This window comes from Danio aesculapii, chromosome 14 (genome assembly GCF_903798145.1).
Source record: "Danio aesculapii chromosome 14, fDanAes4.1, whole genome shotgun sequence".
Classification (NCBI taxonomy): Eukaryota; Metazoa; Chordata; class Actinopteri; order Cypriniformes; family Danionidae; genus Danio; species Danio aesculapii.
The window spans coordinates 18,559,286-18,574,153 of NC_079448.1; positions in this window are offsets into that span (position 1 = coordinate 18,559,286).

Sequence of the window (14,868 nt, forward strand, 5' to 3'; positions counted from 1 at the left end):
TGCAATGGCAGCTGTATGGGACAGGATCATCTGCATGTCTAGCAGGTATATAAGGTTTCCATACCATGCAGTTGACCAGCCAAACATTAAAGCACAATATGTAGCGATCGCCGGTTTTCCCAATGTAATCGGAGTGATCTACTGCATGCACATTGCTATAAAGGGGCCATCTGAAGATGAATTTTCATATGTGAATCGGAAACATTTCAATTCAATAAATGTGCAAATAATATGTGATGCTCAAATTCGCTTAACATAATACACACAATCATTAATGTATCCTGTAGAGTTTACAGAGAAGAGTTTACAGAGAAGAAAAATCCGAGAATAATTCTAAAAAAGAGAAAATATCCAGTGAGCAGCAGTTCTGTGGGCGCAAATGCCTTGTTGATGCCAGTGGTTCGAGCTGATAGAAAGGCAACCATAACTCAAATAATCATTTGTTACAATCGAGGTATGCAGAAAAGCATCTCTGAATGCACAACATGTCCAACCTTGAGGCAGATGGGCTACAGCAGCAGAAGACCACACCAAGTGCCACTCGTAAAATTCGACAATAGAAAAATGTTGCTTTGTCTGGTGAGTCTTTTTCTGCTGTGACATGAAATCCATCCTGCCTTGTATCAATTGTTCAGGCTCGGGGTGGTGGTGTAATGGGGATATTTTTGGCACACTTTGGGCCCATTAGTACCACTTGAGCATCGCGCCAACACCACAGCCTACTGTACCTGAGTATTGTTAATCATGTCCATCCCTTTATGACCACAGTGTACCCATTTTCTTATGGCTACTTCCAACAGGATAACGTGCCATATCATAAAGCACAAATTATCTCAGTCTAATTTCTTGAACATGACAATGAGTTCCCTGTACTCAAACGGCCTCCACATTCACCAGAGCTCAATCCAATAGAGCACCTTTGGGATGTGGTGGAATGGGAGATTCGCATCATGGATGTGCAGAAACTGCGTGATGCTATCATGTCAATGTTATGTCAACGGATCATTAACGTGCATGCACGCCAAAAAAACATTTCTTTTAGTAACTGTTTCAAAACTTGGGTTGAGTATCGATTCTCTGTGCCATTTAGCACCGGTATGTACCGGATCAAATCAGCATATGAATTTCAGTGCCTAATTTCGGTGCTGCGACAAGGACGTAAGAAAGGGGTGCATCAAAGGTACACATAGGTACGCGTTGTCACACCATCTCTAAACATTTAATTCCAAACAACTTTGAAGAATGCAGACAGGCGATGTCAGGCGTTTGTTCTTGTTGCTTAGGGAACGGACGCATGTAATGTACAGCGCATTTTTCTCTTCAGATCAACACGCATGTTCATCAAATTTGCTTTTAAGCGTTCTAAAGCGTATTTTACAAGCAAGGATTCTGACACAGCAACGTGAAGCACATGATTTACAAAAGTTGCGTGTAAGAGGCCAAGTAACTCATGGGCATATCACAGTGAACAGCACGAGTTGAGTCTGAAATCTCAGAAACTGGGCGCCAAATTGTCTGTCATTGAACTGGCTTGAGGGCTTATACCATCACGATAACAGAGCACCGATTGACTTGAATAGCTGCATCAATACTTTGGCTGCAGATGTTCTGGTACCCTTCAGCTAACTAGTAAATGACTAATAAACTTAAACAATGGGGCTTTACAGGATTTTCAGCGGGAACGACCTCACGAGACTTTTGAATGACTCCTCTACATGGTCATGTGCTTGCCTTGGGCACATCCTGCCAGATGTACAATTTAGTAGAGATAAAGAGAAAATAATGCATACGAATGAAAGACAATCTCTTAAAATGTCAAAACTAAGGCATATGTATCTTTGAATAATATGCCATGGTTTTCCTCATATGCTATGTTTATTCCAACCAACCAGGTTAATTAATGTGTTGTTTTAACCCTTATAGCAGATTGAAATGATCTGTATGTGTCTGAAATGTATGATGTCTGGTATTGAACGAAAGCTAGGGACATTTGCAATACATTGGTGTAAATGAAAAACTAGTAGCACAAACAGTATTCGTCTTGTAACTTTTGATGTGATATAGTCACAAGCTTACCACTTGAATTCTACATGCAGTCTGTTAATTATTGACCATTTCTATGATGGTACTGGGCGTGGCCCCGCCCTTCATGGCATCTGCTCATTGGAAGACAGTGCCATGGGGATGGACCAAACCAGGTCACTTAAAAACACCCTGCAACAAAGAAACTTTGCTTTTTGCATTAGCTGGCTTCTACATGCTAATGCTTTTTGCCCCCGTTCGCCTGCTCGGACACTGCGCCGCCACGCGATTGGGTCACCACAACTTCCCATGCAAACCTCTTGAGTTTCGGGACTGCTGAAACCGCCAGAACTTCCGCAAACCGACTCTCAGCAGTCCGTCACCTCGGTAACCCAGAACGACCCACGAGCGAGGGAATCAAAAGGACGTCACAGAAGCCACCAGCCAATCAGGAGCACCGTGTTTCCCCGAGGCCAATCCGGCGAGGAAAATTCGACTTCAGCAAAAAGGGCGCAAGTACCACAAACTAATGTTGTCTCTTGCTGATCTGGTGCAGATTGATCTTAAGCAGTTAAAGATATGCCATATCTCTGCTTTTGTGGTTTCTCAGGTGTTATTCTAAGATCTTGTAAGAAGTATTAGAATTAGTTTGGGACGGTTGTTCAACTCATCCTTTGAACTGCCTCTGTGTGAATGTGTGTGTGTGCGTTTGTTGTTTGCTTAATACGTAATTAGTTTCATGTATCGTAGTGTAGCTCAATAAATCTTTGTTCTCAGTTTTTAAGAACTGTGTTCTTGTTTATGTGCTTCTAAGTCATTGCCTCGAGCTGTAGATCTTGTAACCTAAAAATTAACTAAATACTGTTAACCAATGTTATTATCGTTGGCCACGTAAATAATATTAACAAGATTGGTAAGATACGATGTCTTCTATTTGCAGGACAAATGGTAGATAAAGTGTGAATTTTTTAATCTGGATTCAGTCTGACTCAATTAAGTCGAATCAATGATTCTACTCTTCAAGATCCGGTTCATTGAAATGAGCTAATAAATCCCTGATCGATCTTAAAACGTAGGTTGATCCCCTACAGAGGGAAACACGTTAAACTTAATGACACAGTTGAGGGCTTAAAGGCAGAGGAAGGCACTGTCTCTGACATCATATGTCACTTTCAATGAGTACGCACATGGACATTAATGCTCCGATTTAAATATGATTTAGACAATACTCTGATTTAGAGTCTAGACTACCATGTAAACAGTGATTTTTGATAACCTTAAAAGGACCACAGACACCTGCGTCGCGAAATGCGGAGGTTTTTTCTTTCCATTTAACGTGCGGTATCAAATTCCATTACAAGAGCACTCTTCCACCAGTCCCTGAGCTTTCAGTCACGCTCATGTAAGTCATCTCGTTCAGTTTTGCTTTCATTCCTTTTTGATTTTTATCTTGAAACACATTTTTAAACTAGGAAATACTGAAAATTTTCAGAAGCATTATTTAAAATGAATGGGTGGGCAAAAAAAAGCAACTCATGTAAACACCTTGATCATATTATTGTCTAATTCAGATTAAGGCAAATCATTAGATTACTGATAACCATGTAAACATAGTCACAAGCCCCAACCCTAGAAAAAAGGAGTTAAGTATTTTGATGACAGCCTTTTCACAGGTTAGTAGTAAGCTAATGTATTTTCATAATGCAAATCTTAAAGTCATGCTAACCAACAAATGACAAAAGGAAATATATTAATGTAATTCAAATATATAAAATATGAATTGATGTTTACTTTAAACTTAAATTATATTGTTCTATTAAAATTCAAAAGTATCGGTTCAGGCACCGTTTTGTCATTGGTACCGTTTTAAAAGTATCAATTTAGCACTGGTATCGAAATATTCCCAAACGATACCCAACCCTATTCAAAACACATCCAATTAACTTAAAACCAATTATAATTTAATTAATAAAATTAAAAACAAAATCAATTTGGTTTAAGCAAACAAACTGCAATTATTAATTGAATAATTTAATTGAGGCCTAAATCACTTTTGCACAGCTACTCCTTTGAACTGGATTGACTGAATATCTACTATTATACCCATTAAAAATAAACAAAAAAATGTAAAATACTGCAAAAACAGCGGCAGCACTAGTCACGCACACACAGAGCGCCAGCCCGTACTCCACGCGGCCCCTGGGCTCGATTCACCACGCTGGAGACTCTACCGAGCCCACCAACCATCCCCAGCCCTTTTCCAGGGCGAGGGGGCAGGGGGAGCGCGGACTGAGAATCAGCAGGGGGGAGACAAAACACAGGGGGTCAGGCTGGCGGGCAGAGCGGCGGACATACTCTAAGTCAAAACCTGACGGGCCATTTGAGTTCTTTCTCCCACAGATAAGAGGCGGGAAAGGGGGGGTTGTGTGGAGGGGCCTAGGTCTAATTAACTCCACCAGTGAGCATCGTCGCCTTCGCCACCGGCCGTTCCAGAAACCACCCATCTTCCTACTAGACCTTACAAAGACCTCCAGAGCCACAAGTGGCACCCCCTCTCTCCGGAGACCCATGCCCTTCCCCGGGGGGCCAGGGTCCACCCTCTCCACCACCTTGACGCACTGTCGTTCAAAGATAGCTCGGGTGCACCAGTCTTTCCCAGTTCCACCACCCGGGGCAGTGCTCAATTTGCGAGATGGCTGGGGTGCACCAGCCACACGTAGTGCTAGTGACAGATAATATGGGGATTCGTGTTTGCCTTCCTCCAGTGGCAAAGGTTCAAACGTGTTTTCTGGGGCAGCGGAAAATGGACGCACCAGCTCGGGCAGATAGCTTGGGCATAGACCCCCTGCTTCTTTCCCATTGAGGCAGGACACACGCGGCCAGAGGCTTGCGGGAAATGGACGCACCAGCTCGGGCTGACAGCTTGGCCATAGACCCCCTGCTTCTTGGCCATAGACCCCCTGCTTCTTGGCCATAGACCCTCTGCTTCTTTCCTACAGACCCCCTGCTTCTTTCCCACAGACCCCCTGCTTCTTTCCCACAGACCCCCTGCTTCTTTCCCATAAACCCAAGGACACACGCGGCCAGAGGCTTGCAGGAAATGGACGCAACAGCTCGGGCAGAAAGCTTGGCCATAGACCCCCTGCTTCTTTCCCATTGAGGCAGGACACATGTGGTCAGAGGCTTGCGGGAAATGAACACACCAGCTCGAGCTGACAGCTTGGCCATAGACCCCCTGCTTTTTGGCCATAGACCCCCTGCTTTTTGGCCATAGACCCCCTGCTTCTTGGCCATAGACCCCCTGCTTCTTTCCCACAGACCCAAGGACGCACGGCCAGAGGCTTGCAGGAAATATACGCAGCAGCTCGGGCAGACAGCTTGGCCATAGACCCTCTGCTTCTTTCCCATAGACCCAAGGACCCACGCGACCAGAGGCTTGCGGGAAATGGACGCACCAGCTCGGGCAGACAGCTTGGGCATAGACCCTCTGCTTCTTTCCCATTGAACCAGGACACGCACGGCCAGAGGCTTGCGGGAAATTGACGCACCAGCTTGGGCAGACAACTTGGCCATAGACCCCTGCTTCTTTCCCATAGACCCAAGGACCCACGCGACCAGAGGCTTGCGGGAAATGGACGCACCAGCTCGGGCAGACAGCTTGGGCATAGACCCTCTGCTTCTTTCCCATTGAACCAGGACACGCACGGCCAGAGGCTTGCGGGAAATTGACGCACCAACTTGGGCAGACAGCTTGGCTATAGACCCCCTGCTTCTTTCCCATTGAGGCAGGACACACGTGGTCAGAGGCTTGCAGGAAATGGATGCACCAGCTCGGGCTGACAGCTTGGCCATAGACCCCCTGCTTCTTGGCCATAGACGCTCTGCTTCTTTCCCATAGACCCCCTACTTCTTTCCCATAGACCCCCTGCTTCTTTTCCACAGATCCCCTGCTTCTTTCCCCCACGCCCTTCCCCGGGGGGCCAGGGTCCACCCTCTCCACCACCTTGACGCACTGTCGTTCAAAGATAGCTCGGGTGCACCAGTCTTTCCCAGTTCCACCACCCGGGGCAGTGCTCAATTTGCGAGATGGCTGGGGTGCACCAGCCACACGTAGTGCTAGTGACAGATAATATGGGGATTCGTGTTTGCCTTCCTCCAGTGGCAAAGGTTCAAACGTGTTTTCTGGGGCAGCGGAAAATGGACGCACCAGCTCGGGCAGATAGCTTGGGCATAGACCCCCTGCTTCTTTCCCATTGAGGCAGGACACACGCGGCCAGAGGCTTGCGGGAAATGGACGCACCAGCTCGGGCTGACAGCTTGGCCATAGACCCCCTACTTCTTGGCCATAGACCCCCTGCTTCTTGGCCATAGACCCTCTGCTTCTTTCCTACAGACCCCCTGCTTCTTTCCCACAGACCCCCTGCTTCTTTCCCACAGACCCCCTGCTTCTTTCCCATAAACCCAAGGACACACGCGGCCAGAGGCTTGCAGGAAATGGACGCAACAGCTCGGGCAGAAAGCTTGGCCATAGACCCCCTGCTTCTTTCCCATTGAGGCAGGACACATGTGGTCAGAGGCTTGCGGGAAATGAACACACCAGCTCGAGCTGACAGCTTGGCCATAGACCCCCTGCTTTTTGGCCATAGACCCCCTGCTTTTTGGCCATAGACCCCCTGCTTCTTGGCCATAGACCCCCTGCTTCTTTCCCACAGACCCAAGGACGCACGGCCAGAGGCTTGCAGGAAATATACGCAGCAGCTCGGGCAGACAGCTTGGCCATAGACCCTCTGCTTCTTTCCCATAGACCCAAGGACCCACGCGACCAGAGGCTTGCGGGAAATGGACGCACCAGCTCGGGCAGACAGCTTGGGCATAGACCCTCTGCTTCTTTCCCATTGAACCAGGACACGCACGGCCAGAGGCTTGCGGGAAATTGACGCACCAGCTTGGGCAGACAACTTGGCCATAGACCCCTGCTTCTTTCCCATAGACCCAAGGACCCACGCGACCAGAGGCTTGCGGGAAATGGACGCACCAGCTCGGGCAGACAGCTTGGGCATAGACCCTCTGCTTCTTTCCCATTGAACCAGGACACGCACGGCCAGAGGCTTGCGGGAAATTGACGCACCAACTTGGGCAGACAGCTTGGCTATAGACCCCCTGCTTCTTTCCCATTGAGGCAGGACACACGTGGTCAGAGGCTTGCGGGAAATGGATGCACCAGCTCGGGCTGACAGCTTGGCCATAGACCCCCTGCTTCTTGGCCATAGACGCTCTGCTTCTTTCCCATAGACCCCCTACTTCTTTCCCATAGACCCCCTGCTTCTTTCCCACAGATCCCCTGCTTCTTTCCCACAGACCCCCTGCTTCTTTCCCACAGACCCCCTGCTTCTTTCCCACAGACCCCCTGCTTCTTTCCCATAAACGCTCTGCTTCTTTCCCATAGACCCAAGGACCCACGCGACCAGAGGCTTGCGGGAAATGGACGCACCAGCTCGGGCAGACAGCTTGGGCATAGACCCTCTGCTTCTTTCCCATTGAACCAGGACACGCACGGCCAGAGGCTTGCGGGAAATGGACGCACCAGCTCGGGCAGACAGCTTGGGCATAGACCCTCTGCTTCTTTCCCATTGAACCAGGACACGCACGGCCAGAGGCTTGCGGGAAATTGACGCACCAGCTTGGGCAGACAACTTGGCCATAGACCCCTGCTTCTTTCCCATTGACCCAAGGACCCACGCGACCAGAGGCTTGCGGGAAATGGACGCACCAGCTCGGGCAGACAGCTTGGGCATAGACCCTCTGCTTCTTTCCCATTGAACCAGGACACGCACGGCCAGAGGCTTGCGGGAAATTGACGCACCAACTTGGGCAGACAGCTTGGGCATAGACCCCCTGCTTCTTTCCCATTGAGCCAGGACACGTGCGGCCAGAGGCTTGCGGGAAATGGACGCACCAGCTTGGGCAGACAGCTTGGCCATAGACCCCCTGCTTCTTTTCCATAGACCCCCTGCTTCTTTTCTATAGACCCCCTGCTTCTTTTCCATAGACCCCCTGCTTCTTTTCCATAGACCCCCCCTCCTTCTTTCCCATAGACCCCCTGCTTCTTTCCCATAGACCCCCTGCTTCTTTCCCATAGGCCCCCTGCTTCTTTCCCATAGGCCCCCTGCTTCTTTCCCATTGAGGCAGGACACACGTGGTCAGAGGCTTGCGGGAAATGGATGCACCAGCTCGGGCTGACAGCTTGGCCATAGACCCCCTGCTTCTTGGCCATAGACGCTCTGCTTCTTTCCCATAGACCCCCTACTTCTTTCCCATAGACCCCCTGCTTCTTTCCCACAGATCCCCTGCTTCTTTCCCACAGACCCCCTGCTTCTTTCCCATAAACCCTCTGCTTCTTTCCCATAGACCCAAGGACCCACGCGACCAGAGGCTTGCGGGAAATGGACGCACCAGCTCGGGCAGACAGCTTGGGCATAGACCCTCTGCTTCTTTCCCATTGAACCAGGACACGCACGGCCAGAGGCTTGCGGGAAATTGACGCACCAATTTGGGCAGACAGCTTGGCTATAGACCCCCTGCTTCTTTCCCATTGAGGCAGGACACACGTGGTCAGAGGCTTGCGGGAAATGGATGCACCAGCTCGGGCTGACAGCTTGGCCATAGACCCCCTGCTTCTTGGCCATAGACGCTCTGCTTCTTTCCCACAGACCCCCTACTTCTTTCCCACAGACCCCCTACTTCTTTCCCATAGACCCCCTGCTTCTTTCCCACAGATCCCCTGCTTCTTTCCCACAGACCCCCTGCTTCTTTCCCACAGACCCCCTGCTTCTTTCCCACAGACCCCCTGCTTCTTTCCCATAAACCCTCTGCTTCTTTCCCATAGACCCAAGGACACACGCGGGCAGAGGCTTGCAGAAAATGGAAGCACCAGCTCGGGCAGACAGCTTGGCCATAGACCCCCTGCTTCTTTCCCATAGATCCAAGGACACGCGCGGGCAGAGGCTTGCGGGAAATGGACGCACCAGTTCGGGCAGACAGCTTGGGCATAGACCCCCTGCTTCTTTCCCATTGAGCCAGGACACGTGCGGCCAGAGGCTTGCGGGAAATTGACGCACCAGCTTGGGCAGACAGCTTGGCCATAGACCCCCTGCTTCTTTTCCATAGACCCCCTGCTTCTTTTCCATAGACCCCCTGCTTCTTTTCCATAGACCCCCCCTCCTTCTTTTCCATAGACCCCCCTCCTTCTTTTCCATAGACCCCCCCTCCTTCTTTCCCATAGACCCCCTGCTTCTTTCCCATAGACCCCCTGCTTCTTTCCCATAGACCCCCTGCTTCTTTCCCATTGAGGCAGGACACACGTGGTCAGAGGCTTGCGGGAAATGGATGCACCAGCTCGGGCTGACAGCTTGGCCATAGACCCCCTGGTTCTTGGCCATAGACCCCCTGCTACTTTCCCATAGACCCCCTGCTTCTTTCCCATAAACCCAAGGCCGCCAAAACCTAAAGTCCACATTTTTACGCTTTCCCCGAATTCCTGATGGCAGGTCAGACTATCATCGCCGGCCACATACCTCCAGATGCGGAACATCGTGGAAAGGCGGTCTCCCGTCGGGCAAGGCTTGGCGGGTTGGGGCCTGGGTCTAATCAATTCCACCGGTGAGCGTCGCCACTGGCCGTTCCAGAGACCACCCATCTTTCTACTGGACCTTACAAAGACCCACCATCCCCCAAATTAACTGTTTCAAAAGCTCGCTGGAAAGACCCACCATCCCCCCAAACGCTGATTCAACCAACTGTGCCACTGGTGCCCCTTGGTGGGACCCCTTTCCTCCAGGGCAACAGCACCCACCAGCTTGGCGGGGATGGGTACACTCTCTCTGGGGCAGCGTTTAATGTCTGAACATCTTGGATGAGGGACCCCTTCCTCCAGGGCAACAACGCCCACCAGCTTGGAGGGGATAGGGACACTCTCTCTGGGGCAGCATTTATGTCTGAACACCTTGGATGAGGGACCCACTTCGAGGCCACAGCGTTGGCGGGGATCTGATGCACATTTGCGGGCAGCCAGCCTGGCCTCACACCCCCTGGTTCGTTGAACCACAAAGCCCACAAAGTCCACATTTTTACGCTTTCCCCAAATTCCTGATGGCAGGTCAGAGACTATTGTGGCCAGCCACATACCTCCAGATGTGGGACGTCCCGGAAAGGCGGTCTCCTGTCGGGCAAGGCTTGGCGGGCTGGGGCCTGGGTCTAATCATCTCCACCGGTGAGCGTAGTCGCAGTCGCCACCAGCCGTTCCAAAGACCACCCATTTTCCCACTGGACCTTACAAAGACCTACCATCCTCCAAATGAGGGTTTGTTGTTCCAATCAATTTTTTTATTTCCTCCAGCAAATATAAGACATCATTTTTTACCAATCTTGTTAAAATTATTTACGGGCCAACTATAATAACATAATGCAGTATTGGGTTAACTTCTAGCTAGGTAACCAGATCTACAGCTCAAGGCAATGACTTAGAAGCACATAAACAAAATCACAGAACACAGCACGAAATGAGAACAAAGATTTATTGAGCTACACTACGTTATATGAAACTATGTAATAAGCAAATAACAAACAAACGCACACACACATTCACGCATACACATAGAGGCAGTTTAGAGGATGCAAAATGAGTTGAACAACCGTCCCAAATTAATTCTAATACTTCTTACAAGATCTTAGAATCACACCTGAGAAACCACAAAAGCAGAGATATGGCTTATCTTTAACTACTTAAAGGGCACATAGTTTACCTATTTTTTATGATTTAATATTAATATTATGGTTCTTCTGAGTGTGCCAGTTTAGGTTCAGTTCAAAACACAATTCAGATTTTTTTATTATAATGTGTTAAAAAGTGTCATGTTAGGGGCGTGTCCACAGTTCGCTGATTTAGGGGTGTGTTGCTTCACATGTGGATTAGTTTCGGCTTCCCACCCAACGTAACAAGGGGCAGAGCCATGAGCTCACGCTCTGCATTTGCAACAGAGACAGGCAGACTGAGAGAAGGAGCAGGAGTGAGAGGATCAGCAATCAGTCGTACATATACGACTCGGACACAGACCAAGCAGAGAGTACAAAATCATTTGTGTCTTTGTGTAGTTTTACAGCCAACTGTGTGCTAGTTTCAAGTACCGAGCTTGTACACCGAGACTAATAACCACGCACACTGGAATTAACTTTGACTGGTCAAAGGGATGCATCGCTCGAAGCTGCGACACGGCACACCAGACACGCTCTGTGGCGCGGCAGAAACATGAAGTGTCCCGAATTGTCGCGCTGTTGTGTGTACCCTGAAAGAAACCTATGTTTAGAATTCTAAAATGCATGGCACAGTGTCAGGTGTAGCAGCACCTAGTTAAGATCAAATGGAGCTTCTGTGATCGCGAGAAATGCAAACGGCTAAAGTATAAGGTAGACTCAATGAGAAGTACACATGTTTGCAAACCTACCTAAAGATACAACCAATAATTCCGATTAGAGCAATAATGTGGAGAATATTTATCTTGTGTTGAGCCCAATGAGCCTTGCATCTAAAAATAGAGCTAGGGTGTTCCTTTAGTGTATCGCTTCGACTCATGCTGAAAATGGCGGACGTGAATCAACAAACTGAGGATATGATGACGTGCCTGTCAATCAATATTGGTGGGCGGGGGGGGACCGCACTCCTACGTAAAGTTGCGGTCGATCTGAAAACCGCTCTAATTGGTCCACCGTTTTTTATGTTGTTAAATTTTAAAAAAAGCACTGGGTGTGCTTATGTCACCCCAATATGACTGTCTATACACCATACATGCACAAATGTCTGTCCAAACAACTTGAAAAGTAGATTTTTTACCATAGGTGCCCTTTAAGATCATTCTGCACCAGATCAGCAAGAGACACAATTAGTTTGTGTTACTTGCGCCTTTTTGCTGGAAGTCCTGAGTTTCCCTCGCCGGCTGGCTTTGGGGAAACACGGTGCTCCTGATTGGCTGGTGGCTTCTGTGATGTCCTTGGGATTCGCTCGTGAGCGGCTGTCGGTTACCGAGGTGACGGACTGCTGTGAATTGGTTTGCGGAAGTTCATGCGGTTTCAGCGGTCCAGAAACTTAAGAGGTTTGCATGGAAAGTTCATGGTGACCCGATCACATGGTGGCGCGGTGTCCAGGCAGGCGAAAGAGGGCAGAGAGCAACAGCGAGCGTGAGCCAGCTAATGTAAAAAGCAACATTTCTTTGTTGCAGCGTGTTTTTAAGTGACCTGGTTTGGTGCATCACCATGTCACTGTCTTCCAATGAGCAATTGCCATGAAGGGCGGGACCACACCCCGTACCATCATAGTAAGGCTCAATCATTAACAGACTGCTTATAGATATCACGTGGTAAGTTTGTAACTATATTACATCAAATGTTACAAGACGTAATACTGTTTGTACTACTAGTTTTTCATTTACACCAATGTATTGCAAATGTCACTAGCCTTTGTTCAATACCAGACTTCAGACACATACAGATAATTTCAATCTGCTATAAGGGTTAAAACAACACATTGATTAACCTGGTTGGTTGGATTAAACAGCATATGAGGAAATGTTACATGTCCATGTATTTATTATTTATTTATTTATGTTATTTGGTCGCCCTCTAGTGTTTTGTTGCTATTTGTGTTTTGATTAAGTTGATTCCTCCACACCTGCAGACCATTGACCGCCGGCGATTTAAAAGCTCGCGCAGCAGCACTTCAGAGACGGGGATTTGAGCGGCCGTCCAGACTTGGAGTTGTGCTCCTTTTGTGCTCAGCCTTCGTTTATTGTGTTTTCTCCCCACAATTTGTTTACATTTGGTTATTCAGTTAATAAAACCCTTAGACCGATCTGTTGGGAGCTCGACCAAAAAAAAACTTTCGGTTATGCTTCAGCTCTTTAGTGTGGGAGGAAAGATGTGTGGCCACCCAGTTCATTTCGTGATTCGTCTGTATATGCTTTCTTGTGAGTGACCTTGCATCCCAAATTTAAGTATTTGCCCTATTTAATTTAGTCGCTGGGTAGGTTGTGGACCTGCCACTTTATTTTGCCTTTCTTGTTTTTGTGGTTATTCGGAGGGGGGGTACGCTTCAGAGCACCTTCTGCTGATCTATCAATTGGGTCAGTACGCAGTGTTCATGATTTCAGTGTTTAAAGTCGCCTTGAGCCCCTAACGCCACTAAAGATTAGGGAAAACTGTCGTGTTAAATTGGGTAAATAGATTAGTTTTTTTGAGGGGATTGCATTTGGTTATGAATTTTTTTAATTTAAATTGAAAACCTTTCAATTTCGTGTATTTCGTATAGACCTAGTACTATTACAGCCTGGCTGTGTGTGTATGATTAAGGTGGCAAAATTAAATTTCTTAATTGCTTAATCAGGTGAGTTGATGCTCTTTCGTTTAATATATTTGATGGTTTAAATATTTGTAAACGTTTGGTTTAAAATATTTATCGTTAAAACCAATATTTAATTGTTTTTGTGAGCATAACTGCGTACGTCGGAGATGGCGTATATAGTTGACACATTTCGGGAGTCTCCTTCTGAAGAACTGCTTTTCTTGTGCACAAAAGAGCAGTTATTGCAAATTACAGAGTCTTTTGAAATTAAAAATTGCTCCAAGATATAAGACTTGAAGGAAAACTCTATGAAATGTGTTAAAAGGTTATCTGGTGGAATTGGGTGTTTTAGAAATGCCTGCAGAGACTGTTAGTCTTGTGGAGGAAGTGGCTGATCCTTCAGTAAGTGAAAACACCATTCGTTTGAAAGAATTAGCTTTAAAAGAAAAAGAAATTAAGTTAGAAAATGCTAAATTAGAGTTGCAAAAGCGTCAAATCGATCATCAATATGCACTAAAGCGTATGGAACTAGAGATGAGCGGAAAAATTGTAGTCTCTAATGAATTTGGCGTTGGTCGAAATCGCAATATGGTTCCTCCTTTTTGTGAAAAGGACGTTGAGAAATATTTTTGTCACTTTGAGAGAGTCGCTGCTTCTTTGAAGTGGCTGGAAAATGTTTGGTCGCAGCTATTGCAGTATGTGTTAACCGGTAAAGCACAAGAAGCATATGCTTCATTGTCTATTGAAGAAACGGCTGACTATAAGCTGGTGAAAGCTGATATATTGAGAGCATACGAGTTGGTTCCGGAGGCATATCGATAGCTTTTTTAGCATTATATAAAACTTCCAAATCAGTCTTATGTTGAGTTCGCTTGAGAGAAAGAGATGTTGTTTGATCGGTGGTGCACGTCTCAAAAAGCCGAGAGTAAGGAACAAGTGAGAACTTATTCTTTTGGTGGAGTTTAAAAATTGTGTACCAGCTGCTCTTTCTACTTATCTTAAAGAGCCCATATTATACATGAAATAGGGTCATATTTAGGTTGTAAGGGTCTCCAACAACAGTCTAATATGCATGCAAGGTCAAAAAACACTTTCATGGTCTTATAATCTGCATTTATTTTTACCTATATATCCCAGCGACTCCCATATGAATCGTTCAGCGATTCATTTGTTCCCAAACATGCCCTCAGCGCGAAGCTAATCTGCGCTGATTGGAACGATGACAGCCTGCTGCAATTGGTCTACACGGACAAGGCTTCAGCGCGAGGCAGAGTGAAATGCCCAGCTGCTAATCAACAATATAAAAGTAGTCACAGTGCACAGACTCTTTATAGTGGATTTTGGCTGCCAGTGGGTGAATGTAAATACAGACGACGGACTAGAAAAGACTGACGACTAACTATTTTATTGAGCAAAAAGTCCAAGAACTGGCGAGGAGATCTCCTAGCCCGTCGCAG